This window comes from Nomascus leucogenys, chromosome 2, assembly GCF_006542625.1.
Source record: "Nomascus leucogenys isolate Asia chromosome 2, Asia_NLE_v1, whole genome shotgun sequence".
Lineage (NCBI taxonomy): Eukaryota > Metazoa > Chordata > Mammalia > Primates > Hylobatidae > Nomascus > Nomascus leucogenys.
Window position 1 is genome coordinate 96,344,444 of NC_044382.1, and position 10,228 is coordinate 96,354,671.

The window sequence follows — 10,228 nt, forward strand, 5'->3', positions numbered from 1 at the left end:
GATGTATCTTTAAAAACACATATCCTTTTCACTGTGGTGTAATATTTGCATCACGAAGAACAGCAGAGCTAATAGAGCAGAACAACTGTCCCTTTTCACATGCATCTTCTCTTTGAGTGGAACAGCAGGCAGAATTACCCACACTATTTCTCTATTTATTTATGTCTCACTCCCCCTCTTTTTCTCTCTTATAAGTAAGCATAGTTGAATATGCAGAAGTTAAATTTGCTATGATAGAATTCCATTATTATCTGTAATTTTTTGTTGGTTTCTTTAACATGAGTTACTTCTAAGTGCATACCAGATGAATTTTTAGCAATTTTTATTAATTACCATTATTATTGCATTGTTACTAATGTCATAATCTGCATAGCTTATATTTTTTGGAATTGGGGTTGTGTTGAGGCCAAATGGTTACCTTTTAAAGTTTTGTGTGTTTTAAAAGAATGCGTATTTTATGTTGATAGCAGGAAACTCTATAAGTCAATTAAATTAAGGTTATTAAACTTAAGGATAATAACATGAAAAGAGAAAGCTTTAACCCATTGGTTTGTTTTTCTAAAAATATACAAATAGATCCTTTTGTAGTTCATGAGTGTGATGATCGGGTGTTCATACGGTTGTGTGAGATGTGCCACCCTTGAACCTTGTTACGACGTGGGCACACTACCCTTCTGACCTGAAAAAAAAAAAATAAAAATATACAAATTTATTAGAAATAAATATAATTTTAAAAATAAATGAAAATTTAGTCAATCAAAATATAAGAAGAAGATGTCAAAAAAGAATATATATTACACGAAATAAAACATTAGGAATTCCTAATAAGAGGCAATCCATAATGTAAGGTAAATAAAGACCTATGTATTTCATCCTAAAAAGTTGTAGGAAGAAAATGGGAAATAGAGAAGGACAGGATAGCTGACAGATGTGTGTTTTATGGAACATTTGGGCTTCCACTTGGAAAAAAGGAAGTCTGTTACACAGGCATAGGAAATTTCAAGGGAATATGGTCTTCCATTAGGGCTTGGAAAATTTCTCTTTAGGGCTTCGGAGAGAGGTAATTTCTTAGGATGATCCTCAGGTAGTCTTCAGTTTCCAGGCAATCTTAATGTCCCCTGTAGCAAGAATGGAATCCCACAGTGCCCAGAGGATGGGACTTGGGTAAGAGCCTTTTGTGAACTAATGTGAATACTGACATATTTGAATTTTTAAAAATACTTATTTTGTGTGATGATTTATTAAACACCTTTGTAGTGGACCTACCATAGGGAAGAGCTGAAGTAGTCCTACTGCCAGAAGGAAGATGTGACAGACAACTTCAGGAAGAGCTAATTTTGAGTCACTCAGGGTGAACTATTAGAATATGCCCAAGTGTGGAGAGACCAATTTTTAACTTCCGTTTTGGAAATGAGCAAGTCACCCAGTGATCAAATGAATCAGAGGAAAATTTAAAATGACTGTGAGGATACAAGCATTATTTCATTCATTCTACCACTAGGAGTTTGTGTGAGCCCTTCCTCTTTCCACCATATACCAAACACATAAGGGTAATACTAAAAATATTTAAGAACCAATATATTAAAGGTACTGAATAATTGAAACAGACACCTATTCCACAAGAGTTAATAGAATATCAGCTGAATATCAGTTCTGGAACACTGTCTTAGAGATAAATCAAGAAAGAGAGAGTGAAATGTGAAAAAATGTGCAAATAACCCCAAAGACTTAGCATTATCTAAAAGAATTAGTTAGCTTACTGTATTGGGCTAAATGTTAGGAAGTGTTTGAGTACTTTCTTACCACTTCCTAGTGGGTGAGGGCTTACAAGGAACACCAGATAGATTTTTGCAGGTCTGAGTTGTTTGCAAATTTGTGACTTCACACACACACACACACACACACACATATATTTCTATACACCCACATATATATATATACACACACACACATAGACTTTAGACTTTTTGAGACAGGAATGAGAAACCAAAGGGAGCTCACTAGTTCACTGCCATATTGAACTCTTATGAGCTGAGGTGAGTGAGCTCTGTTTAGTTTTTTGATTTAGTGGGACATCCTGGGCATGTCCAACTAGATGTTGTTGTCAAGGCAGATTTACTATACTGCACTTATACTATATTTTGTAATCAGACAGGAGTGGCATATGATACCATGGGAGAGAAAAAGATTGTCCAGATGGAAATTTTGTAGCAAAAAATAGAATGGCCAATCTATATTTAACTTACAGACATAAAAAGAGTAGATAAGAAATGATATGTGAAAAGCTGCTCAGAGACTTATGAAACAAAACAGGAAAGTAAAATATCATGGAGAAGATGGAAAAAATATGACAGGTTCTTAATATCATCAAATTCTAAAGAATCAGGCAGGCCTGTGTTCAGAATCTGGCTCTACCAGGAGTTGTATAATTATGAGTTATTTATTTAAATTCTCCAAGCTTTAATTTCTCTATCTGTAAAAAATAACAGTTGTACTTATATCACAGGTTTAAAATAAGGATCAGTGAGATAATCCATGTAAAGTATTTAGCAGAATGGTTGACATAAATTCTCAGTAAATATTAGGCATTATTATTATTATTGGTTTTTGGATCAGAGTTGGTCTGTGGCAGGAAGAGAGAAATCTCCCTTTGATTCAAGGACTGAAAGAAAGAGTAGAGCCTGAAGAAATTTGGGGGTGAAAGGTAGAACATACAAAGGAAATTGTGTGAGGTATCATTTATCTCATTGCAGTGATCAAGATCGAGTGTAATCATATGAGTTAATACCGCACTCAAAAGAAAAAGAAAGAAAAAAAAGAAAGAATTTAAAGTTCATATGCCTGACTGTATGGGAATGGGAATAAAGTAAATGGATGTTGGGTTTATCCCTAAATAGGGTGAAGAGAGATCTTAAAGTGGATAATTAAGGGGATGCGGCACATTTAATGTGGCTGATTGTGGAATTGAGATTGACACAGAGCAAATTAAAAACTGGAAGGTCTAATATGCTAGATGCAATGAGAGGAAAAGAAGCTTAAATGGAAGAGGGGAAATGGAATGTAATGGAAGAGAGGAAGCAACTCGTAGGTATAGGAGAAAGATTTCAGAGGAGAATTTTTGTTCATAAAAAAGGTGCAGAAATATTCCAGGTGATGACTAGGTTTGAAATTTATAGAAATGGAAATGGAGATGTTTAAAGACATTGAATCCAGAAGTAGAAGTCAGAATCACCAAGTATAATATAAAGGATGTTTGAAAATGAATCCTTTGAACCAACTAATTAAATCTTTGAGAAAGAAAAAAAAGTAACCTGGAAGGCTGTGAGTTATTGCAATGAAGATGGGGAGATCATAATGCAAAACAAATTTTACAGACACTGCAGATACATTGTAGTGGACCATTAACCTTAAGACAGTAGTTGTTTACTATTCTGAAAATATTCTTATCCAAATACTATTCTGTGCTCTGAAATATTTAAGTTCAGAAATTATCTTTGGATAAATAAGACCCTAGGCTGCAACAATGTTACCTATATGAATATTAAACCATAGGTTAAATCAAGCCATAAAATAGCCTCATACCCTCACTAAAACTATATTGGTACTGTGTTTTTAAATGTTATTTTTTCAAATGAATTTACTCTAACAGTACCTCTTTGTTTTGATTTTAAGGCTTAAATTAGCTGCCGCTGGAACCATTACTGGCTTGGCAGATACTTGCTTCTATAGTGTGATTTGAGGGGTGTTTTGAGAGAAGGTTCATTTGAACCTAATTGTCTCTACCACTGGCACTTTTATTATCTATTAAACTGTTGCTCAGGTGAATTTATCAAGATAATCTCAGTGAACCAGATGTCAACCGGAACCTTTAAAGAAGAGAAAGCACTAAAAAGAATTTTGAGATAGAAGGAAAAACAAAATCAAGAGCAAAGAGTATTGCCAGAAGAGCTGAACGTCGTGAGCATCTCTACAAATGTGACGTAAGGTCAGTGCATACCAAACTAAGGGAAGAGGAAAAAAAGGAAGAAATATTTTTTACCTATTTTCCGATTTGGGGTAGAGAAGGACTAGTTGTCTGTGCACTAAATTCCCATCTTTATGTGTAATAAAAATGAAATGTTCGAGAAGCAGTTAAGCCTCCTTGAGTTGATTTAAAATATTTTCCTTTTGTGAAGATAGAGCCGTATTTTAGAAAAAAGAATCAACTGAATGGTCTTATTAAAGAGTAGTGACAGCCGGGTATGGTGGCTCTCGCCTGTAATCCCAGCACTTTGGGAGGCCAAGGTTGAGTGGATCACCTGAGGTCAGGAGTTTGAGACCAGCCTGGCCAATATGGTGAAATCCCATCTCTATTAAAAATACAAAAAATTAGCCGGGTGTGGTGGTGGGCGCCTGTAGTCCCAGCTGCTACTCAGGAGATTTATAAACATACTTATTTCGAATAAAAATACACAAATCAGACATGGCCAGTGGATTTAAAACAGTCTCAAAATTTAGCGCTCCCCCTGACTCCACAAATCCAACTCAAATGCAACAGGTCACAAATTTAGATACCTGCAGGAATAGCATAAAAGAGAGAAGCATCCTGGTGAGGACTCCTGGCAAAGGGAGGACTCAGGAGGCAGGAGAATGGCGTGAACCCGGGAGGCGGAGCTTGCAGTGAGCGGAAATCGCGCCACTGCACTCCAGCCCAGGCGACAGAGCGAGACTGCGTCTGAAAGAAAAAAAAAAAATTAGCCAGGCGTGGTGGTGCATGCCTGTAATCCCAGGCACTTGGGAGGCCCAGGCAGGAGAATCGCTTGAACCCAGGAGGCAGAGGTTGCAGTGAGCCGAGGTTGCACCATTGCACTCCAGCCTGGGCGAGGAGAGCAAAACTCCGTAACAAAAAAAAAAAAAAAAAAAAAGTGGTGTTACCTAATTGTAAGTGTACTTGCTTACCCTCATGGACAATGCTTGCTAAGGACTCAAGCAGGAGAGAAATGCTGCTTTAGGTAAATTACAACTAAAAGTATAAATTATTGTAAGTGAGAGTTGTGGAGTAGTTTCTCTATTACAGATAGAACAATTGTCTTCTTGTGACTGGACTAGAAGATCACAAGGTTTTTGCCAAAGGGTTCATGTGAACTCAAGTAATCAATCTTGTTTTGTGCGGGGGCCACATGGAGGAGAGAATGAGGCGGTTCTGAGGAGTGTCCCAGAACTCTTTTTTTTTTCTTTTGGTTTTCCTGCACTCTTACCAATTAGAGAGGCAGAGTATTAGGTACAAATCATGAAAGCTAGGAGGAAAACTGAGGAGTGTGATCTCTGGCGAAACCACAGGTATGTTCTAGAAAATTAAAGTATTTGAAAGTTGAAGCAAGGAGAAAAGAGAAAAGAACTCAAGGTTCTCTCTTCAAAGTTATTGCTGAAAAGGATATTTTAAGCAGTTGATGGTATACCTAGTGTACATAAGGGTGTGTAAGTGTGTGTGTGCATATGTGTGTATTTTTATGTATGCTCTAAAGAAATAATCTGTAAATATTAGTATGATGTTTTGACTTTTCTATTAGAAATGCTTTGTTGATGTTTTTTATTAAAAGGATAGCATGATAATACCTGGTATAAGCAGAATTGTCAAAACATACACATAGAAGCAGCCTGGATACCTAGGGCAGCTTACTCTTTGTGTGGGTTGCCTTTTATTCTGAATTACTTGAACAACAGATTTATAAACATACCTATATCGAATAAAAAATATATAAATCAGACATGGTCAGTGGATTTAAAACAGTCTCAAAATGTAGCGTTCCCCCAGATTTCACAAGTCCAACTTAAATGCCAACAGGTCACAAATTCAGATGCCTGCGGGAATAGCATAAAAGAGAGAAGCGTCCTGGTGAGGACTCCTGGCAAAGGGAGGACTCAGGACTCGCTTAGAGGGGGATTCTCTACCTGGCCTCTACCTGGCTCCAGGGGTTTGTTGCCTAGTGGGAATGTCAGCTCTGATTTTCCAAGAAAAAAAGAAAATTCTATTTTTTTAAATGTAAAATCTTATAATTTTAAATACTGGTATCTAGTTTTAATTTAAAAATATATATAGACCAAACAAATTTTACGTCAGAGGTAGTCGACTACCAATTTCACCTGATTGATTGAGTTTTAGTTGAATCTCTCTATATATTTATTCACATTTTTTGAATTGGTTAAAGTCCAAATGAGCTGCTCAAAAGAGAGTTCAGACTTCTAACATAAATGGCAAATGGGCTAAAGTTTGCCTCTTTGTGAAACATTGCAAGAATTTGTAAATAGTCCTCTAGGATTTTGTTGTGCCCTTAGAGTAAAATAGTGAATGAATTATGAACCTGGAAATTATAAATTCATAATATAAGTCAGTTAATTCAGTCTCAAAAGCATTGATTTATTTAATCTGGAATAGATGATTTTGATTCTTATAGAACCGAATTGACTGACTAAGCTATTCTTGCCCTGCACAGATACAGGATAAGAGGTCTGAGGCAACCATGGCCTAAGGCAGTTTGGATTTGGTTTATAAATATTTTAAAGTTGTCAGAAGTACCTCAGAGTTGTACAGGGCCAGAGATTAAGAAATTCAATCCAAGAAAGGGAAGGAAAAATTCCACTAATGATATCAAAAATTGGACAAAGGATGACATTAATGATACCCCTTACATTTTCCTCTGGCAGTTCATTTGAGGTGTGTGTGCAGGCCAGGGTGGGAGAGGGGGTATATTTTCTTTGAAAATAAAAATATCTTTCTGAAGGAAGCCTTAGCTTTATTGCAGCCTGAAGCATGGTCAATGTCGCTTAAATAAGCAATAACTAGTCTTGGTAAAACTTGTGTTTGAATTTTAATTTGAAAGTTGGAAAATTTTGATGTTTAAAATACTGACTTTTTCAAAAAAGGATAATTTTTCTAATGATAGAAAACCTTAATAAATGCCAAGTGTTTGATGATTAACCTAAACATTGTTTCTCAGAAGCTTTTAGTTTAGGATTCTTTAATTAGAAACTTTAAGAAATTACCAGTCTACCTTCTATATAATATGTTCTTAAATCAATAGAAGAAAAAGAATTGCATGATGATAAAGGAAAGTGTACTACTAGTTATACATTCATTTTATTCTGTATTTTGTATGAACAGATATGTATAAATATAATTAATTAAATGAAAGAAATCATCAATAACAAAAATGGAAATTCATGGCTTCTAAAATTTTAACAAATTGATTCTTAATTTTAGATATATTGATCACAGTGTTTCAAGTAAATTCTGAAACTTAGCAAAAGAGAATTTTAAGGAAACGTTAATTAGATTAAATAAACACAATATATTTTATAGAAAATGTATGTGTATGTACATAACTATACATCTGTGAAGATTACTGTCATGGAAAACTAAAGAATAACTTTGCAAGAAAGGAAATTATTTGCAACCATGAAAGCTGTAATTAGGAAAGCATAAGGTGCCACAAAGAAGTCCCTCTAAATTCTTCTAGGAAAACAATGTCCAGGAATTGGATTCAGTTTTTGTAGCATTTATGATAAGTGTAGCTAGCTTTGTAGAGATGCTTAAAACTTTAAATATTATTTCCTAGAAGTGCTTGAAAATTCATTTGTTATCTGAGGGAGACCAAAATCATTGTGGAATGAGGATGTGAGAATTATTAGGAAACCATTGGAAAATGATAAATACTCTTCAGTCAGTGATAACTGCCATGGAGAATATTGCCTTATTCTTACTTTTGAAGTTTTGAATGTATGTGACAAAAAACAAAGAGATGAACAAAAGCAAACAAAAAACCTGTAAGATACATTCTAGCATTTTTAGCCATCTCTGATTCTTATTCGAGAAATAAAAGTGAAGATCCTTCTTAACACTGTAAAGCATTTTATGCCAGACATGCGTTGTATCCTTTAAATATTATGAATCATGCCAATGTCTTTAATTGGTTCTCACATATATACGTGAGGATTCACATTTTTTCATGATGAGGACACTACATATTAGCATGCATTTCAGATAACATTATTGTATGTGGGTTCTAAAAGTGAAAATCCTTGGAATTTAAAGCCGCATGTGGCAAAATCTTCTTGGCCAAAAGATTCACAGTATCTCATCTAATATAAAATAATCCCCATATCAAATGAAGCAGATATCTGTCAATATTGAGAGAGCAACGTGCTTGACATGTTGGAGGTCTTCCATTGACACTACTTAGTAAGGTTTTACCAATGAAGAATCAGTACATAAAAGACTTAATATCGTATCACACATGGGTCTGTGTTTGGTTATTATTCTACCGACTCATATTTTTATCAGAATTTTCTTTCTTCACTATTCTATGCTTAGGAGATCTGCTAATATGAATGGCTAAAGGATAAATAAAGCTGACAAACAAACGTGAAGATATCTTTTGGCATTAAGATAATTTTAGATCATTACATGGTAGGAATAGCTGATAGTTCTAAAGTAATATGATTAAATAAAACAATTTAAACCTGTAATTCACCTCAGCTTTTTAATATTTTACTATTTCTCCTTTGTTGCTTCAAAGCTATGAATTTCAAGATTTATTTGTCACTATTCTCTATATTTTCTGCTGTACACAGTATTTGTGGGCTATGGCAACCAATCCCCTTGGGCTTTCTTTTGCTTTAATTTGCATAAACACAGGCATCATATGAATATTCAGTGAGTGGCTTTGCATTAAGTAAGTGCCCTTAATCAGCTTTTCAGTTCAGTTTTATTGGTTGCACGCACAGTCAGTTATTTCATCCAGAAAATCTGAAGGCCCTACAAACTAACCAGGTAAGGATTGTAATTCCTTGATGCATTTAATGAAAGAATATTATCATTTGATTACATAGGTTCTGGAGAATGCTAAAAACATGATGGGGTTTTTTTTCCCTTGTTTTTTTTCTTCCCTTGGTGGTCAGGTGGATGCATGATACTCTAATTTGCATAAACATCATCTCTATGAATAATTCATCAGGGTTATTTTAAACACTAGGCTTCTACTTTGGATGGCACTAGGGTACCACCATTTGATTGGCTGGATGCTGTTTTCATCACCAGCAGAATTCCTATAACATGAAAGTACCTAAAGGAGCTGAATTGAATATACAGTATTTGTTTTTTGAAAAATATCTGTTATCTTTTCAAAGCAAATTGTGCTGCTTTTCCCCTTCCCTACCATTAGAGTTTCTAGCTTTTCATGATAAATACATTACAAGCTCAAATGTGGCTATTTGTAGACTTGACCGGTGTCTGTGATTTCTGGAGAATGGGGTAGCAGCTGTATTCTTCTGAACATGCATAAACATGAGCAACATGTAAATAAGAAACCATCACATGCATATGGAGCCCTGGACAGCTCCATTGCTAGGTTTCATCTATTTTCTTTATCAGAATCTTCTCTTTGAATGAAACTTTAAGACTGTTTTATCTATTTTAAAATGCCATGAACAATTATGGTACTATATATGCATATAATAAGCATATATGATCAGACAAATTATTCCTTGTTGAATATGTTATTTATAGTTTTTTCTCGGCCCACCTGCAGATTTTTAAATTTGGTAGCCTTTTGTAATACAATAGTGGCAAGAGAAGTGTTAATCAAGAATGACCAGGATAATTAATTTAAATATTAGGGTATAATTCACTCCCATAATTTACTAAAAATAAATCGTGCCTTTCTTTATGCTTGTGGAGATGAGGAATATGGAATTTCAAGGCATTCTTTGTTAGTCTCCTCAACATCACCCATTTGCCTCTCTGGTCTCAGAGTCCTCACTGACAAGATTCTCATTGTAAACATTTGTGAACGTGAAACATTACAGACATACAGGACTGGAGAATGGTGCAAATTGAATTTAGTCTTTGGCACATCCCATTTTTGTTTTCCCACCCCATAGAGACATATAGCACAAATAAGATGCTAAGCAATTTCTGTTATGAAAGGTGTATTAAATGTTTTTTGCAATCAGTCTGTGAAATCAACTATAAAATACTCCACATTCACTGTATTTCCTATACATTGTATGGATAAAAATACCAAAGACATCTTTAATGAGGAATTAAGAAGGCTGAAATTTTTTCAGTATTTAATAGGTTTTCCACATGAAAATTTAAATGTTCTCTTTAAATCAACTTTGCACTCTAATATTCTTCACTGATTTTTTATAAATAATATGCAAATACACGAGTTACATATGATGCTAAAAC

At 34.7% G+C, this 10,228-nt stretch overlaps 1 non-coding gene across 1 annotated transcript; it reads left to right on the top strand.

Annotated features, from left to right (window-relative positions):
• The first annotated feature begins 576 nt into the window (after positions 1 to 576).
• On the top strand, positions 577 to 680 carry LOC115831933. The gene has a single exon (XR_004027427.1). It is a non-coding gene; the product is annotated as a small nucleolar RNA U13 (small nucleolar RNA).
• The last annotated feature ends 9,548 nt before the right edge of the window (positions 681 to 10,228 follow it).